Source organism: Eublepharis macularius, chromosome 18 (assembly GCF_028583425.1).
Source record: "Eublepharis macularius isolate TG4126 chromosome 18, MPM_Emac_v1.0, whole genome shotgun sequence".
In the NCBI taxonomy this organism is placed as follows: Eukaryota; Metazoa; Chordata; class Lepidosauria; order Squamata; family Eublepharidae; genus Eublepharis; species Eublepharis macularius.
The window spans coordinates 12,857,612-12,878,245 of NC_072807.1; positions in this window are offsets into that span (position 1 = coordinate 12,857,612).

Genomic DNA, 20,634 nt, shown 5'->3' on the forward strand with positions numbered 1-20,634 from the left:
CGAATTACACTTGAAGGGCAAGTGAACAGACTCACGTGTATTCCTCCCTGTTCACTTGCATTCCACTTGCACTCCACTTGATCACAAGTGAACAGGGAGGAATACACACGAGTCTGTTCTCTTGCCATTCAAGTGTAATTCGTCACTCCTAGCTTGTCCCTAAGTAAATCTCCCCCTGTTGTTTGGGGTTGATTGGGCCATTACTACATGATCGAGTGGAGTGCAAGTGGAGTGCAAGTGAACAGGGAGGAATACACGCGAGTCTGTTCACTTGCCATTCAAGTGTAATTTGTCACTTCTAGCTTGGCCCTAAGCCACGCAGGGAGATAAGAATGCAGGCAGGCACAGCTGCGGTTGCTAGAATGGGCTGGGAATGGTGGTTGCCAAGTGATGCAAGCAGGTGAACAGGGCTGTGTCAGCCACTGGGCTCTGTCAGGTTTACCAGGGTAACAAGAGAAGCAGCTGAGGTGAAGAGATCTGGATTTCTAGCAAGCCTGGCAAGGCTAAGCCCCAGTCCATTTGAAGAGTAATCTGGGTCCAGAAACCTGAGCAAACACTGATTGCTCTTTTCTGAAAGTCAACTGGGTAAGGACAAGCCAGTTCCCTCATAACAGTGATGCCCCCATCACAGCCCTGGTTTCCCTGAGGAAGCTCTGTGCAGGAGCACATCAGAGTCCAGCTTGGTGCCACGGTGTTGCCCAAGTGCCACAAAGTCACACTGCTCCCTTGAAGACTCCGTGGGGCAGGCCACCAGTCTCCCCAGCTTCCCACGGCCATTCTATTCCACACAGCGTTCTTCTGTCGACACACCACTGCCTAAGATTAGGGTTCTTGTCTCCAACAGGAGCGCAGGGTACAAGGTGTCAGGCTATGGATGACAGGCTATGGCAGATTGACCCCTGTACCCTCACAGCAAGAATCCAGGTTCTTGGTTGGAAGGTTTTATTCAGGAATCAGATCATTTCCACAGATATGTCCATAGGATTACTCAGAAGCAAGGTAAGCAACTAAGCAGTAAGAACAGGTTGACAGGAATGACAACATGTGGGAAAATAATAATTCTTCACGAACACATTTACTCCTCCCCGCTCCCATCGGTAAAACAGGACTTTTGGCACAAACCCGTCCTGAGAACGTTTCACATATTTCTGCTATCAAGTCTAGACACTGAGAAAGCAGGAGATCAAAGCTGAAACCTAGTAATTCATGGGAGCGAGCAGTGTACGAGGTCAGAAGCACTGAGAGCTTCCACAGTCGTTAGATAAGACACCTGCAGCTTCATTAAGCCTGTGAAAGCAAAGCAGCTATGGCACTGGCAATATGACATCAAGTTATAGCATGAAATATTGGTTCAGAACAACAGGTCAGCATCAAATAATGGCATGGATGGGGCACAGACATGACACAAGGAAAGGAGGACTCACCATTTGGCTGGTCAACGTGCTCTGCTGGCGGGGAGGCTCCCTTCTGGCTCCAGCTGGGGGTGGGGAATCAAGGAGGCAAGCTAGGGTGCAGGACTGCTCCTGTTTTGCCGCATGGAGACAAGAGACGGACGCCTTCGCCTGCACAGAGAGGAAACGGAATCAGGTGGGCGGGGCCACTTGAACACGTGACTACTTTGCAGAGCTGCCAGAATGCCGTTCCGGTGTGTTCCAGCAGAAAAAAAGCCCTACCTGTAGCAATCTGGGTGCTCTGTGAGATCTCAGAAGGGCTCCCACACAGATCTCAGAAACACCCCTGGTTTTCCTCTCCCCTCCTGCTCAACTGCCGCACTCCCCTCCAAAGTTCCACCTTCCACATCCATGGCAACATGGGCCTGCAGTGATGCCCCCTCCCTGACCCCTCACATCCGGGTATCTCTTCCTGCATCAGCCACAAAACAGCAGCTCCTGGGCAGCTATTTCAAGTGAATGAAGGCCAGGGAGGAACAATCCTAACTGCGTTCTGGGACTGGAGTTCCTTACAATCCCTCTCTCCTACCAGCCTCAGGCGCTTGGGACGAGCACGGAGAAGACTGACAGTGACAGAGCCTAAAAGAACAAGTTTTCCAGATGGGTCCACCAGATAGGGACTGATCAACCATATGTGGAAAATATATGTGCCACCGAAACCTCACTGGTCTGGATTTGAGAATCGCATAATAATATAATAACCATTGATTTATATACTGCCCTACTGGACAACTTAATGCCCACTCAGAGCGGTTTACAAAGTGTGTTATTATCCTCACAACAATCACCCTGTGAGAGCTCTGAGAGAGCTGCGAGAGAGCTGTGATTGACTCAAGGTCACCCAGCTGGCTTCAAGCGAAGGAGTGGGGAATCAAACCTGGATCTCCATATTAGAGTCCTGCTGCTCTTAACCACTACACCAAATGGGCCATCAGGAAGAATGCTCTGCTTGGCTAGCGGCAGGCCTGGCCCGTGTCTCTGAAGCCTTGGGTGCAGCTGAGCTTAAGGACTAGACCAGCCACTTCATTCTCACTCTGCTCACACCCGCAGAACGCCTGGCCTGCTGCTCAAGAGCACGTGAACATTTTAACGCTCACCCCTGTCTTTCTGAACAAGGATGTGCTTCCCAAGAGACTTGAGGCTGCTGTCTCACCTTCTATTTTAAGTGCATTTGTGTTTTTTTTCCTCTGCAGAACAACTGCTGCATCAGGGTGGAAGTGGCTATGTATGGAAACCTATTCTGGCTGCCTCAGCGTCTTCAGGTAATTGCTTTCTGTAGGAAGGAACCACTGGGCCGGGGAGCCTCAGCATCTTTTGGAGCCACCGGCCTTGTTTTGATCAGCAGGTGGAGATCAAAGAGGGATGGAAAATGGATGTAAATGCCAGCAACGTAACAGATGCACTTATGAATTGGTGTTCAGTATCGCTGACGTGGAGTGCCTGCACTTCCTCGGCAGAGGCCGTCTTTGCTCCGTAGGGGTGAGAGAGGGAGAACAGCTTCCTGTTTTTCCCTAAGCTTCATCCATGTGCAGGGCCGGATCTAGGGTTCCCGACGCCCGGGACAACCCAAGTCTGGCCGCCCTTGTGCGTGCCCGCAGCGCGCATGCGCTGCTGGTGCTGCATGATGACGTCACTTCATGATGTTATCACGCAGGGTGGGCGTGCCGCTAGCGGAGCGGCGGCAGCGCCAGTGGCTGGGACGCCACCCACACCACTCGCTTGCCCCGCTGAGGGGGTGGCCAGCTTGCCGCGCGCTCCCTGTCCTGCGGGGAAGGTGAATGGTGCGGGCGGCCTCCCAGCCCTCCATGCCACCCACTTGCCCAGCAGGACAGGGAGCGCGCAGCAAGCTGGCTGCCCCCTCAGCCAGGCAGGTGAATGGCACGGAGATCTGGGAGGCCACCTGCGCCATTCGCTTGCCCCTCAGGACAGGGAGCGCGCGGCAAGCCGGCCGCCCCCTCAGCGGGGCAGGCGAGTGGCACAGGCGGCCTCCCTGGTGGCTGGCAGCTGTGCCCGGCATCCGCTCTTTGGCGGTGCTGGGGGCAGACTACCCCCCTGCCCCCCCTTGATCCGGCCCTGTCCATGTGGAGATGTTAGTTTATCTTTTCATAGCTGAACTGTTGTAGCAGAACTACCTTCTTTAAGTTAGTATCTAGGATGCCTAGAAGAATTTCCTTCCTTTTGTATACAGAAGCTGGCCTTGGAAAGGGGAGCATTGCACCCGTGAGTTTTGGTTGCAAACATGTCTTCTAGCCCAGCACTAGCAGTGTGCTTATGCTCAGGGCATGAGAAATCAGTCTTTCTAAATCCTCACTCCCTTAACTACCTGTACAGCAGTTAGTAAAAATTGTGCAATGAAGCAGGATGGTAAATTTTTAAATTGTCAGTGGCCCTAGCCTTGACCCCGAAGCCTGATATTGTATAGTCAGAAGTGTATTTCGTGTTTTGTCATTGTTCCAAGATGGATGTCCAGAATGAAGGTGTTCCAGAGCACAAAAGCTCTTGGGGCTTCTGGTAAGCTGGTTAGGCAACGAGCTGTGAAGGATTCCGGTAGGCCTCATGTTGGCTTCTTCAATTCAATTCAAATACCTTTAATGGCATATATGTTGGCTTCTTTGTTTCTTGTGAATAAAGTTACATTATGTTTACATAAAAAAGTCCTCAGCATGTTTCTGAGGGATTGCAGCATCTCACAGATGCCGGTACAGCACCCGTGCTGCTAGTCCACCACCGACAACGACAACGACGACAATGACAACAATTTATATACTGCCCTTCAGGACAACTTAACGCCCACTCAGAGCGGTTTACGAAATATGCCATTATTATCCCCACAACAATCACCCTGTGCGGGCCCTGCACGGCAGAGATGTTCCACCGGGCATATGGCTGAGGCCAGTCTCACATCCATCTGCTAAGCCTCCCTACAGGTCTCCTGTTAAGGGGGGGCTATATAGTTATTTCACCCCTCCTTGAGGAGTCACTGTTTGACCAGAACAACCGAGGCCCCCTCTCTTACGTGGTTCTGGCAGGGATGAACAGAATGAGCCGCAATCTTGGGAAACTGTAGCTTCTGTAGAATGAAGATGTGGTTTGTATTGGTTTCTATTGTTTTTCATGCACTTATATTTATTGTGAGGTGGGTGGGGCTGAGAGAGCTCTGAGAAGCTGTGACTGACCCCAGGTCACCCAGCTGGCTTCAAGTGGAGGAGTGGGGAATCAAACCCGGCTATCCAGATTAGAGTCCCACCGCTCTTAACCACTACACCAAACTGGTTTCCCAGAAACAAATTATGTAACAGAGACACCCCTCACCAGGTGCAGAGAGTCTAGGGATTGCAGCAGGGACCATGGCAACCCCGCTGATATCCACCGATCACAGAGTGCCATGCCACCAACACTCCCATGAATGGCATAGAGAGATGCAGACAACTGACAGTGACTGGTGTGATCACAGCTCTCTGATGTCTGGCAGCCACCAACCAATAAGGACTGCACCAAGACTGTGAAGCCAGGGGACACAACACCATCTTCTGTTAGGAGCACCATGGTCTGACTGGTGGGAGGGAGCCCTACAACCAGGGCTTTTTTTTCAGCGGGAACGCCGTGGGTCGGAATTCCGGCACCTCTTGAAAATGGTCACATGGCCGGTGGCCCCGCCTCCTGATCTGCAGACAGAGGGGAGTTGAGATTACCCTCCATGCCAGTGGCGCGGAGGGCAATCTCAACTCCCCTCTGTCTGGAGATCAGGGGGCGGGGCCACCGGCCATGTGACCATTTTCGCCGAGGGCGATTTAAACTTTAAAAAACTCCCCCCTTGTTCCTGCTGACCCAAAGTGACATCCTTGGGCGGTACTGAGTTCCACCACTGAGTTCCACTACCTCTTTTCCCAGAAAAAAAGCCCTGCCTACAATTAATGTGGTTCTTGCATCCCTAGGCAGAGGGCCGGACTTTCCTGTTTCATAGGCTGTGTAATCATAAAGGCTGTGAGCAGGGCATTGGCCGTTTCCACACTTCTTACCTTTTGCCAGCACATTGCAGAAGACAGCGTCTTCTTGTGCGATTTCAGCGTCTTCCTGACACGATTTCGCGTGCGAAGACGCTGTCTTCTACGATGTGCTGGCAAAAGGTAAGACGTGTGGAAATGGCCGTTGTTAGAAATGTGCAAGAACAATGCCTTGAGTGTTTGTAGTCGGTGCCCCCTTGATGTGCAAAGTGCCAGGGTGAGGCCAGGGTGATTTAGTTCCAAGTCACATCTACTATCATCTGAGCTATGGATGTCTTGGGTGGGCTTTACATAATGCTTGGGAGGGCTGTGATTGGCTCCAGACTTACAGTGAAATCCTAAGCAGAGTTACTCCAGTCTAAGCTTCAGCATGTGTTTGTCAAGTGCAGGGAGATGCAATGTTAGCCGGGAAGCGTAGTTTAAAAAGACAGAGCCAGCAGAGATCGCTCCTCTGAGGTTTGTTAATTTCCTCTTTGCCTCCTGGAAAGCTCTATCAGTTTCACCTCTCCAGTCTAAAACTGTGGGATCACAAAAGAGGGAGGCAACAAGGAATGGAAATGGCCTGGAGTTGTTTTCCTGAGCTGAGCTTAGACCTGGAGAGGTTATAATGAACTGAAGTTTCCCTTCTGGCATTTCACAGCCCCTTCACGCAGCTCCAGTGTATAGCAAAGCCTTTGCCCTGCTGCCGGCTCTGTCTTTTTAAACTACCCTTCCCTGCTAACATTGCATCTCCCAATACATGCTCTTCAAGTGTCAGATGTCTCATGTAGAGAGACTCTTAATTAGCTTCCTAAGGTGTGCTGGAGCTTAGGGGTGGGGGCCAATGAGTTTTCCCCTTGCATGGGCCTCTCTGGAATGCTCTGAGATACACTCCGGGGTAACCTCGTACCGCTGTTAGGGGTGAGTCTAGGGCTGGAGAAGCCTAGAAAATTCCATTTATGGCTGGCATGCTGTTTACACCAGTGCGGCTCAGCACAGAATTGCTACTGCTGCATTTCCAAGATCTCTGTGGGCCAAGCTACAAGTGACGAATGACACTTGAACGCAGTGATCACGTGGAGCGCAAGCGGAGCGCAAGCGAACAGGGAGGAATACACATGAGTCTGTTCACTTGCCGTTCAAGCGTCATTCGTCACTTGTAGCTTGGCTCTGTGATACGCTGAAGCCCTTTCAAGTCAGAGTTAGGTTTGGGCTGCTGGGATCTTTAACCTTTAACCTAAGTCAGTTCTTAAAAACATTTGCTTGAGCAAGATCACAACATAAGCAGCCTTGGTCTTCCCCAATTTTAGGTATTGTGTGCTGCAGTCTTTGATGGCCCCGTATCCTAGGAAGCAGGGAAGGAGGACCTTTTACCTGGAGTTGGCTGGGATGAGGGCTGCTGTCACAACCAATGAGAGAGGCAGAGAAGGGAGAAAGGGTGATTTGGCCAGCTTTCAACTTCCAAGCCTCTGAGCACCAAGGAGCTACCTGGACAGAAATGTTGAGCCAACAGCTCGGAGGATGTCCCATGCAAATTTCACCTTTGCTCTCCATTCACTTCGTGGCCTTGGGCAAGCCTGAATTTTCTCAGCCACGATCTGCAACAAGGGGGCCTGCTTTAGAGAGCTATCATAGGGAACACTGAGAATCTATCTATGCAACCTGTTGAACATATAAACGCTAAGTAATCACATTTTTGCTTCATTGGTTTGGTTGTCACTGGCTGGAGAACAAAGCCCACAGGGGAAAACCAACCCCCTTTTTTTTTCTTCCCAGGATAAGGAATGCATTTTCCTCTTGCATCTTCTGTTCAAGAATGACAAGGAATTCGTGAGCCACAACATGATCACAGTTTGGAATCTTGGGAATGTGGGCACTGTAGGCATAAGCCAAAGATTTGCTGGGAACCCCTGAAGGGGCAAAAACGTGCAGCAACGGGCACTGGGGGGATCCAGTCACTGACCAGGAAAATGCAGGGTGTTGTTTGGCAAGAAATGATCCAGAAGCCAAAGGATCACTTGTATGTGAACGTGCCGGATTGCTAAGATCCTTACCGGTAGATCTCCTGTTGCTGGGATGGTGTTCCAGAGGTGGGGTGGCTGTCTACTGGGCATAAGGCATAGCTGTGGAGTTGCAACTTCCTCCCTAAATTTATTCAGATTTCAACGGGCTTAGAACGGCATAACTCTGCTTAGGATTGCACTGTGGTGTGTGTGTTTGTGTGTGTGCTTATTTATGGCTATAAAGCATCCACATTCTAATTATCTCCTTAACAATATAATTGTCATTTGTGTAATATTGCTTCTTTTTCTCATTTACAATCAGTCATTCCCGTTTTTTTTAAAAAAACATGAGCATGTTCAGTCAAGAATAGATGCTCAGTATTATTTATCTGTTTTGCTAATCAGACCAACAAACGGCATAAAATTTGTTACCCCAAACTCTTCTCTAGTCCATTTTCAAATGTACTAGCTCAACTGACCTATTTTTTCTTGTAGACCGTATTAATTCCTGTAGTTCCTTCCATATCTGCGATGCGGCATTTATATTTGAATGTTTTATGTGTGATGTACGTGAATGTACATTGCAAAGCCACAACTGCCTATCACTATAATTTGTATCCCTCCGTGGATCTCAGGATGACATCTAGGAATCTCCCCTTGCCGATTTTATTCTCATCTCTGTGAAGTAGGTGAGGTTAAGAGCCAAGCTAGAAGTGACGAATTACATTTGAATGGCAAGCGAACAGACTCATGTGCATTCCTCCCTGTTGACTTGCACTCCACTTGCACTCCACTCGATCATGTGTATTCCTGTTCACGTGCACTCCACTTGCACTCCACTCAGTCACGTAGTAATGGCCCAATCAACTCCAAATAACAGGGGGAGATTTACTTAGGGCCAAGCTAGAAGTGACGAATTACAGTTGAATGGCAAGCGAACAGACTCATGTGCATTCCTCCCTGTTGACTTGCGCTCCACTTGCACTCCACTCGATCATGTGTATTCCTGTTCACGTGCACTCCACTTGCACTCCACTCAGTCACATAGTAATGGCCCAATCAACCCCAAACAACAGGGGGAGATTTACTTAGGGCCAAGCTAGAAGTGACGAATTACACTTGAACGGCAAGTGAACAGATGTGATTGAGTGGAGTGCAAGTGAAGTGCAAGTCAGCAGGAGGAATACGTGTGAGCCTGAGAGCCTCAGGGAATGTGGGTGAACCCAGGTCTCTCTGCTCCTGCTCAAAACTCTCACCAGCCCTCCACATCTGACTTAAAGCCATGATATAAATATCTGAAGCATGCAGAATGTGCTGGGCATCCAGCTCCACGCATATTGCTGTGTGTTAATGGATGCAGAACGGCCAGGGAGCAGGTGGCTGGAAGGGCTGAGTCAGCTGCCATGAGGAATCCCGGCATGGGCGCCGCTTGACAACAGTGGTTGAGCTGCCTGGTCATTTTAATGGGAGCCACAGCGCCCTGCTCCTCTGTTATGTAAAATGTTATGCAAACAAATGTGGTTTTCAGAGTCTGGATCTGTTGCCTTCCGGGTGCGATCAGCAGCGGTCCTGGAAGGGGAGGGAGTGCAGCGTTCGCAGCAGTGTCGCTGAAGCTCTGCAAGAGTGAGCAATTCTTCCACCAGACTTTGCACAGCCACTCCACCCAGCTTGAGCGGTTTGGCCAGCCCCGGTTCTGCTGTCAGCCCAGAGACAGGGAAACTCTTAGGCAAGATGGCCTAGTCAAAAAATGGAAGCAGGGCTGTAAAGGAATTCAGGTTAAGACAACCCTGGCTTGTTGTGGAATTTCAGACCGTGGCTGATTCCACACACATTGGATAATGCACTTTCAATGCACTTTATCAATCGTTTGAGGTGGATTTTTTGTTCTGCACGCAAAAAAATCCGTTCTAAATGATCTGTAAAGAGGATTGGAAGTGCATTATCCAACGTGTGCGGAATCACTCCATGACTACTGAAGAACTGTTGAGCTTCTCATTTGTGTGTAAATGTGGTCTTCAGGGCTTATCTATATTCCATTCAATACTGCAAGGGGTGGTCTCTGCTGAGAGACAGAGAAACAGACAGACCTGCTTATAGATCACATTGTTTTAAGCATTGCGCATCTTTCAGCGCATCCTTCTTTAATTTCTCCCCATGGACTGAAATTTCCTGGCCTTGCTTTGATATTTATGAAACATCCGGTCCCTGCTTGTTTGCCTCTTTTTCTACAGTGGTGGAATTTCCTATTGATGGGTTTAGTATTCAGACTGTGTGCTCAGCAAAGGACAGGAACTGGGGCGGGAGGGAGAGTCCGTGTTTTGGTCTCCTCCTCCCGCTGTCCAGACCAGGCTGGTACCCTGAGCCTTTTGTTGATTCTGCCTTTTCTGTGAGCCCCAACTATTCTGCTACCTCAGCTGTTTCCTGGCTTGAAATAAGCCACTTTTTCATGGTTAACAAAACAGCCCCGAGCAAGTAACATGTTGGTTCACAAAGGCAGTCAGTCCCCTTGTTTAGAGAGGACCAAAAAAAATCTAACTTGGGGCATTAACCCTTATGAAAAAATTGGTTGCGTGGTATTTTAAATTGAACTTCTTTCGTATCCCAGAACACAGATAATTCCTTTGAACTTGTTGACTAGTGTTGGAATTGCTGCGTTCTGTCTTTTCCTTTTGACCTGATTGATTAGGCTACCATTTTGCTAGTTAAACATAATAAATCACATACCACGTCTCTAGTCCAGGTTCCCAATATGCCTGACTCTCAGGGTTTTCTTTGGCCAAAGACCTACAGGAATATTTCTGTCAGGGCCAAGCTACAAGTGACGAATTACACTTGAATGGCAAGCGAACAGACTCACGTGTATTCCTCCCTGTTCACTTGCGCTCCACTTGCACGCCACTCGATCACGTAGTGACCAGGGAGGAATACACGTGAGTCTGTTCACTTGCCATTCAAGTGTAATTTGTCACTTCTAGCTTGGCTCTCAGACACCTCCTTTTTGACTCCTCCGTGCACATAGGATAACTGGCCTGAAAATGTTTCCTCCTTGGAACGTTGTCCCATGCGTCTTTCTCCTTTTAAATGTGTGACTGACTTCTGCTTCAAAGTTTATTAAATCATTTGTTGCGTAAGTGTGGCTGGGAGGGGTAATCGAGGGGCCCTGGGGCCTAGTTCCACGGCTAGATGCTCAGAATGCCAGCTGAGCCCCGCAAGGTGATTATACCATCTGTTTCCCATTCCATTCCTCCTGGCCCAGCGACTTGCCATCTGTTTGCTGTGGGAAAAGCTTCTTCCCTCACATGGACACTGCTATACATAGCCATAGGAAAGAGCAAGAGTCCAGTAGTGCCTATAAGACTAACATTTGTGGTAGGGTATGAACTTTCATGAATTACAGCTCACTTCTTCAAATAGCTGGTATCTGAAGAAGTGAGCTGTGACTCACAAAAGCTCATACCCTACCACAAATGTTGTCTTATAGGTGCTACTGGCCTCTTGCACTTTCCTACTGCTACAGACAAACACGGCTACCCGTCTGGCACTATACACAGGCTGTGGGAAGTTTTGTGAATGCTGTATGTGTGAGGTCAGGTCACAGCAAGACTCCAGCCCTTTTCCACAGGAGCCTGGAAAGCCTTTCCTGCCCTCTGGCTCTTTTGACAGGAATGAGAGCCAAGCTACAAGTGATGAATTACACTTGCCTGGCAAGTGAACGGACTCACGTCTATTCCTCCCTGTTCACTTGCCATTCACTTGCACTCAGTGGAGCGCAAGTGAACGGCAAGTGATCAGGGAGGAATACACGTGAGTCTGTTCACTTGCCAGGCAAATGTAATTCGTCACTTGTAGCTTGGCTCTCAGAGTCCTTCCTGGAGTGTTTGTGGCAGCCCTGTCCACTCAGCCTTCGTAACCTCTGGCGGGAGAAACCATCGACTCTTCTTGCATTGTGCTTATGAATTCTGGGTGGGAGGGCATTTAGACGGGGCAGCATTGTAGCATTTTGGCCTTGGTTACATGCCTTGTGGAGAGAGTGGGCGGCCATGTTGCTTGGTCTGTGGCTGGAGCAGCACTTCTGGTATTTTTTGTTCCAAATATGATTGTCTCTCTCTGTTCCCTTGGGCTAGCAGCCTCTGGCACAGCTGGGCCACACGATCTGCCTGTCCATCTGTTTTCTGAGTTCACATATAAAGTTTAAGCTTCTTATGACTTGTACACCCTCTGCCCCCCCCATCGCCCCACTTATTTTTGGACTGTTACTTACAGTGCAATCCTAAACCGAGTTACTCCAGTCTAAGCCCATTGCTTGTTTAGTAACTCTGCTTAGGGTTGCACAGTTAAGATAGGTAAACTTGCTTGCGGTGCCTGCTGCACTCCAATACTGAGAAACAGACTTTGGAAATGCAGCACCTTGGCAGCACAGGACCAGCCAGGCCATGTCCTGCATGGGGTGGGTTATTATTATCCAGAACAGAGGCAGGAAAAAACACACACACTTCCTTATTGTGATTTCTTTATTTGCTTCAGAGGCCGTTTTCACACTGCTGACCGGCCACAGAACATCGCGCCCAGCTTCCGGAACGATAGCGTCTTCCTGGCACGATTTTGCACGAGAACTGCAGTAAGCTGTGTGAAAACAGCCATAGCCTGCCTTTCTCGTTGAAACTCAATGTGGATTACATGGTGTAGTCAAGCCACCCTTTTAAAAAGATGATGTCCCTTCTCCTGCAGCAGTTTGATTTTGCCACTCTATTGTATGTTTCTAAGTTAATTTTGGCCGATTCCAGACGGCCCTCTGCAATCCAAAACGTTGCGCGTTGTCGCGCGTCATCGCGTGGAAAACGCGAAATATCGCGTTTTCTCGTGCGAGTTTTGCGCGAGGTCACGCAAAACTCGCGCGAGAAAACGCGATATTTCGCGTTTTCCGCGCGACGACGCGCAACAACGCGCAACGTTTCGGATTGCAGAGGGCCGTCTGGAATCGGCCATGGTATGAGAACATTCTGGTTTGAAATTTTAGTTTTGTGCATATTTGTTGTGAGTGACTCTGTTTCCACTCCTTCCATGTAGACCACAGATAATGATTTTATTTAGAATGTGTCCACACTGCAGGGAGATGCTTCTGCTAGTGGCAGCTTCAAAAGGCACCCTGACAATGTTAGATAAATACACTCATTAGCTTGGACTATGCAGAGAGCTCCATAAATGTGCACACGAGAATCCTTGGGAATTCTTCACTAAAGCCCATCCGGACACATAAGGATACCTTTTTTGCTTCCCCAGCAACATCGATTGCCACTTGCAAATGCACTGCACAGGATTTGTGCATTCAGCTAAAATAGCACTTCTCTCCTAAGAGGTATGCAAACTAGTACCGCATTCAGCTTTTTTGTCTGTCACACTTGCCTGCAGAAGAAGAGTGATGCACACCCAGAACGATTATTTGCTCACTGTAGACACACACACAGACACACACACACAGACACACACACACATCCCATATGATCCTGCAGAAACCCCTAGGTTCCTTCCTATCAGTGAATTTCCCTACCCAAGACGTTTTTCATGCGTAGGATCAAGTGAAAGATTTTACACTTATTCTCCCATTGTGGATACACATGCACTGCTAGGGAGACAGAGTACACTTGAATATAAGACCACGCAGAAAGTAAGGGCCAAACTACAAGAGACGAATGACACAGGTTGGACGCTTGTCAGCTTCCCTCAAGTTTTGTTGGGAAATGTAGGCAGCTTGGCGGAATGTTGGACAAGTGACAGTTGAGAAGTCCATTGGACAGCAGTCAGAGAGCCAAGCTGCAAGACCAGGATGCCTACATTTCCCATCAAAACTTGAGGGAAGCTGACAAGTGTCCAACCTGCGTCATTCGTCACTTGTAGCTTGGCCCTCAGTCACTTGAGCATCCCCGTGTAAGCTGTCTTGTCTAGAGAGACTCTGTGCCAATGTGTTTAAATAAAAAGAACAGAAAATATACCACGGCTCGGAGCTGCAGATTTTTGATGGCTGAAAACCATTTCGGACCTAAATACGGACCAGACCTGCCACCCTGAGGTGACACAGGAGGGTCCAGCAGCTGAGAGAATCTGGAGGGATTCTTTTCTTTCGTCTTTTGTTTTGTTAATTGCTGTGGGAGAAAGAATCTTGCAAACAGTAATGCAGTGGTGATAATTTGCAGATTATTTTCTAAGTGCCCATAGCCGTTTTCACACTGCTTACTGGCCACGGAACATCGTGCCAAGCTCCTGGAATGACAGCGTTTTCCGGGCACGATTTCGCACGAGAACAGCTGTTCTCGCACGAAATCGTGCCAGGAAGACGCTGTCATTCCGGGCGCTCGGCACAATGTTCCATGACCGGTAAGCAGTGTGAAAACGGCCCATGACTCTTGGCTGATAAATAGTATTTGATATTTCAATGGTTTAGTAAAATTAGATATAAAATTTCTGAAATCCAGATCGGTCTCCAACTGAGAAATAGTCAAATTCATTCAAACAGAAGCAAATTGGCCTTTATCTATCGGAAGCCAGTTTGGTTTACGTGTTCATAAACACGTACAAGTATATTTGCAGTTAACAAAAATTTCAACAGATTTTAATTTTGGTCAGGTCTTGGGAAGGAAAAACATTTTCATGCTCCCATGGTCATCTTCATATACTTTGCCACATAAACAGTGCAATCTTATGTACAGTTATTCCAATCTAAGCCCATTGAAATCAAAGGAGTAACTCTATAGGATTTCACGGTACAGCGCTCAAACATTTTCATCAATTTTCTTTTGAGGACAAAGTACATTTTATAGGACCGTGTTTAAGGAACATATCAAGAGATCTGAATGTTTATTCTTTCTGAATTTACAATTTACTACGTTGCTAAAGAAAAACTTGTTTACCCTGTTCCGATGTTAAAACTTGATGTCTGTGTTCTTTCCCCCGTTATATTGTAAACCATATGAAACAATATTATATGTTGTAAATTCTTTGAAACTTTAATAAAAAATAATTTTTAAAAGATTAATATTTCAGCCACTATTGGGTTGTGTCCAAGGCTCGACAACTTGAATCTCACGACAGAATCGGCAGCACCGATAAGCAGTAGCGCTGTCTATTGCATAACATTTTAGAAAACAAGACACTTTATTCCCATCTTTTTTAATTTGTTCACACAAACCTCTGTAGGAAAGCTACATCAAGTTGCTCGTAGCCTCCTGAAAAGGGCCAAAATAGTCTCTTTAACAGCTTTGGTTGCCCTTTTATATACTTTACTTTAGCGGCAGAATGTATCATTTTTCACAAAGCCCTGCACGGTGCAATGGAGTGCCTTGAAATAGCACTAACACGCAGCTGACACAAGGCAGGCCCCCAAGTGACTCCTGGTTGTGCGTGTCACACACATACCCTTATCAGTTCTCCGTCCAACGGTTACAATGAGAAAGCTGGCAGGAAAAGTGATAAGGATATGGGAATGGCTTTGGGAATCTTCGAAAGATACAACAAATTAAAGCCAGCAGGAGAAGACGAAAAGAAAGTTTGACATCACCAGCGGCATCTGGAAGCATCCGGAGTGTCTTCCCCACGCAGAAGGCAACAGGGTGAGAGACCAGTGGCCTCCATCACAGCTGCAAGAGTGAGCAAAAATCTTCTGGAGACAGCAGATGTCTTTGCAGGTCCTTCTGCTGGGGGCGGGAGAGCAATGGAAACAGCTGCACCCAACTATGTCATGTGGCATTAATACTTTGCATTCTTCCTAGCCTCCTTCTCTCCAGTTGAACGGGATCAGCCCATTCATAAATTTCGTAACCCTCAAGTCTCCTCCTTAACTCCTGTGGATTGGACCACCAAGTCCCCTCCATGCTTCGTTTATCGCAATGCATGGCCTGACTGGCTAGACTCAACTTTTTGCCCGATGGGAAGTTGGATTCCTGGCAGTGGGTGGAGTTTTGACTTGTCAGGCATGCAACAGATGAGAAGCTGGATAGAGGTGGGGTTGCTCGAGCGTTCTCTGGCCTTTTCAAATGGATGTCTGCCTTGGGCCACCTCTAACCCCACCATGATTACATTTGACTGTAAAACAAGTGGAGGGAAAACAATCCAGAGCAGCCGATTTGCGTCACTGTATTTGGGAGAGAGGAATACCTGAATTTCCAAAGATAAGACAAATGGAGAACAATTTGTGCCAAAGTCTTTCTAAAGCCTGAGAACTTGCTATATCAGGGTGGGGTGGGGGGTGGGAATCTATATTACACTACAAGCATCCAGACTAGTTTTCCTAAGTTATCCCATGTATTCAGGTTTTTTTTGCCAGCCCCCAAATGGATGGTTGAAGACCATTGGGATAAAATGGGATCCTAGAGTTAAGTGTTCACAAAACTCTTGTTGCCCTTTTTGTTGTTGTTGTTGTTGTTGTTGTTTTTAAAAAAATTGCTACAAAAAACCCCCCTCTTTGTTGCTGCCACCTCTTTCTAGAGGCTTCTGTTCAGGCATTGGTGGTTCCTTACAGAGCTGAAATCGCTGCAGCAAGAGATGTGAATGCAATGCTGGCTCCTGCAGCTCAAGCCCACTAGGGTTGCCAGCCTCCAGGTGGTGGCTGGAGATCTCCTGGAGTTACAACTGATCTCCAAGTGACAGAGATCAGTTCCCCTAGAGAAAATGGAGGATTTAGAGGGGGGACTTTATGGCATTATACTATGCAGAGGCCCCTCCCCTCCCCAAACCCCACCCTCTCCAGGCTCCACCCCCCAAATCTCCAGGAATTTCCCAACCTGGACCTGGCAACCCTAGAGCCCACAGTTTCACTGAGTCATGCCGCTCAGTTCCAAAGGGCTTGTTCATAAGTCCTGCTTCAGTTTCTGAGCGAAGAGTAACAAGGGGGGGGGAGTTGACCTGCTTTGCAGCAAGCAGCCTCTTCCCAACGGCAGCCGGAGAGAGACCGCCGGAATGTGAATTGGGGTGCCTCTTGGGCCTGCTTGCCTGGCGCTTCAGTGGTGCATCCTCTCCGCTGTCTCAGCAGATTTTGCCCGGTGCAACAAGGCGAGGAATGTTATCTGTGCAATGTTCAATGTTTTATTAAGCCTTTTTCAATGTACAGCCCTCTTGCTCCAGGCAACAGTTGGAGCAAGCACCAGCTCAGCAAAGCAGCGTGACTCAGTGGCCAGCAATGGGATTACATGAAAGGGGGGCAGGGCAGAACAGGCTGGTCCTCTTTTAGGTCACACAAACACCGGCCAGGCCAAACAAACATGGAATGAAGCAACTGACCCTCAAGCGTCCTGGAGCACTGATTGTTTGGTATTTTGCATTCGCCAAGGAGGCCTTTTTTACGTTGATCTGTAGCCTAAATTGACCTTCGTCTGAACCTGGCTTCCCAGATACTTTGTAATGTGGCCTCGTCCTTTACCTATACAGTCTAAGAGCCAGGCTACGAGTGACGCCTGACACAGGTTGGACACTTGTCAGCTTCCCTCAAGTTTTGATGGGAAATGTAGGCGTCCTGGTCTTACAGCTTGGCTCTCCATTTCATTGAAGTTTACAGAAACCTCCCCCCCCACATACTCAGCAGAGGGGAAGGGGGCGCCCGGCCTGCACTCCCCTCCTGACCGCATGTTCTCCCTCCCAAAGACTGCCGCTCTGTAAACTTCAATTAAATGGAGAGCCAAGCTGCAAGACCAGAACGCCTACATTTCCCATCAAAACTTGAGGGACGCTGACAAGTGTCCAACCTGTGTCAGGCGTCACTTGTAGCTTGGCTCTAAAAGTGCAACTTTAGCCTGTCTTTCGCCAGCCTCTTTTGTTTCAAACGTTTGAATGGCCGAGGAAGCAGAAAGCCTTGCTGAAGGCCTTGAGTTGCAACATTTTGATGGAGGTCATAAGGAAAGGAGTGCATGAGAGTACCACCCACTCACCCCTCCATTCCGGGCAGTGAGAATCTCTCACTGTAAAGGCACAGAAAAATATATGGAAGACGGATCTGAGCCCCAAAAGCAACTTCCTTTTTTTAAAGCACAGCTCTGACCAACAGCTGGTGATGGCTGCCCTGCTCGGAGCTTCCTTCATACGAAAGCAGGCCGCCACTGCTAGCCAGTGGTCCTTTCCTGTGATCCAGCGGCTTTTTCATATTGCTGAATCTCCTGGCCACGGCTATGCAAGAATCTGCACTGCTGCTGATTGGTTCCTGCTGATTTTGTCTGCCTCAAAATACACCCAGGTCATCTTCTTCGCCTGCTCCTGCCTGTGATTCTCTTGAACTGGACTGATGTCTGTGGGGAAATGCTGGAAAAACCAAGAAGGGAGCAAGCAAGCAAGATAGGGAGCGCCATTGTTAACTTCCAGGGCAAGTGGGATGCAAATGAAACATAGAATCATAGGGTTGGAAGGTACCTCCAGGTTCATCTAGTCCAACCCCCTGCACAAAATTCACAACTACCTCCCCAGTGACCCCTGCCTCATGACCAGACAATGGCAAAAAACCTCCAAGATCCCTGGCCAAACCGACCTGGAGAAAACTGCTTCTTGACCCCAAAGTGGTGATTGATATTACCTTAGGCATGTAAGAAGGGGCCATGAGAACTAAGCACTGGTGTATCCCTTCCTGCCCTCCCTCCTATGATCTGCCCAAGTTCACAGAATCAGCATTGCAATCAGACGGCCATCTAGCCTCTGCTTAAAAACCTCCAACAAATAAGAGCCCACCACCTCCCGAGGAAGCCTGTTTCACTGAGGGACCGCTTTCACTGTCAGGAAGTTCTTCCTAATGTTTAGCCGAAAACTCTTTTGATTTAATTTCAACCCATTGTTTCTGGTCTGACCTTCTGGGGAAATGGAAAACAACTCCACGCCAATGTCTATATGACAGCCCATCAAGTACTTGACGTTGGTTATCATATCACCTTTCAGTTGCTTCCTCTCCAGGCTGATTGTAAATTGATTTCCTTTCGTGTAAAAGAAGTGAGAGATTGTGAGTTCACTACTGTTCACTGCCCTTGTCACTTCCCTAATATGAGTGGCTCAGTTTCCACTGTAGTGGAAATGGATTCCAAGATATCTGAAGCTCTTCACCTGTTCAATGGAGTTACCTTGTACAGTCCAATTAAAGGGCCTCCAGCTTCGACCAAATACGATAATTTTGGACTTCGCAAAATTTAGGGAGAGCTTGTTCTTATCACAATAATCTAAGAAATGCGTCAGCATCTTTTTCATCCCGACTTTTGAGAGTGAAAGGAGTACAGCGTCATCGGCATACAACAATAAGGGGATGTGTCTTGTTTCCAATTTAGGGAAGTGGCGATTGACAGAGCTCAAAAAGGGTGCCAAATCATTTAGAAAAAGATTGGACAGTAAAGGGGCCCGAGTACAACCCCTGGCTAAATGCTCAGAAAGCAGGCAACCTCAACGCAGGAGTGTGATGCCAGTTGCGCCGCGAGTCCAAGACGTTCAGGTCCTGTCCTTGGAAGACAGCTGATGGTGGAGAGACCAGTGCTGCAATGGGGATTGGTTGTCTCCTGGGCCGTTTCCAGATGGCTTACCTTCACCCGGGACGTCATGCCTCGTTGCGGGGAAAATGCAAAATATCGCGTTTCCTCACGCGAGTTTTGCGCGACGTCCTTAGGAACCCTCCTGTAACCCCTTAACCATGGCCGTTTCCACACGTCTTATCTGCCTGTGAAACATGGCGTGAAAGACCCGTAAGACAGCGTCTTCTCACGCCAGGAAGACGCAATTTTGCACAAAACTCCCGGATAACATGGTCTTCCTGGAGCGATTTCACATGAGAAGACGCTGTCTTCCGGGTCTTTTGTGCAATGTTCCGCAGGCAGGTAAGACGTGTGGAAACGGCCCCTATTTTAGCAAGCTGGACCACCCCCCCAGCAACAATCAAAGATAACAACAACTACAAAGGGAGCACAGAACCCCCACCCAATATATGAAGCTGTGGGGGGAGAATGCAATTCTCTTTACTGTATTTTTGCAAGCTTGCTTAGTTAAGTCACGGCGTAGTTCCCCTTTCTCTTTGGGCTGGGGGTGGGGGGACCAGCAGGAGTACAGAGATGGCTGGAAGATAAGAGCTCCAGTGCTAAGTATAGAGATTAGAGAATATTTTGAGAAGAAGCAGAGACTTATGTACTATTAAATACTCTTAACAATTAAATGGCATTTTTAAAGGGAAGACTATTGTTATTTATGTAACCTCTTAGGATTCCGTTGCAAAAACCCTTCGTGGACATGAAACATGATACAGGCAAAACGAGGCATTGTAATAGCCTTTTATTCACTGCCTGATGAGAAAAGGATGGCGAATACTGTCAGTCCCGTATGAGTCTAAGGTGGGAAATATATACTTGGTTGCTCAGTTACCCACAACTTTTATTTTCTTTTAGAATCTAACTTCCCAGATAAATCTTTTGAAAATTGTCGATCTCTGAGAAATCTGCTCTTGCTACCTTCCATGCAAATGCAGAGTAAATCCTCCTGGGACCAAGAGGAAATTGCAAATACCTTGTATAACCTGTCGCTAAAATCAGCCTCATGCTGGAGGGCTGGAAAGTAGCAAATGTCAAACCCATTTTCCGCAAGGGGTTTAGAGGCGATCCAGGGAATTCCAGGTCAGTTAGCCTAACTTCTGTTCTATGTCAATTAGTAGAAACTGCCATTAAAGAGAGAATTATTAAGCACATCAAGGAACAAAGCCTGCAGAGGGAAAATCAACGCACTTGTGTAGAGAAGAATCCTGCCTCTAACCTCTTGGAGTTTTTTGAGCGGGTTAACAGCATGTGGATAAGGTTAATCCAGTATACACTAGAGAGTTGAACTTCCCGAAGGCTTTTGAAAATGTACCTCATCAAAGACTCCAGAGTAAGCTTAGCCTGCCTGGGATGAGAGAGGCCTAGTCCTCTGAAGGACTAGAAATTGCTTTAAAAACTGGAGAGTAGGAATAAATGGACATTTTTCATAACAGAGGGAAGTAAGTAGTGAGGTAACACAAGGATCAGTATCGGGGCCAATGCTGTTTAATCAATTTATTCATGATTTGGGATTGTGGTTGTAGTGGCCATTTGTAGACGATACCAGAGCTTTTTTTCTGGGAAAAGAGGTGGTGGAACTCAGTGGGTTGCCAGCACAAGGGGCAACTCTTGGTGGGAGGTGGTGTCCCTGATACCACATGTGCGTGCGGGCCAATGACGTAACTTT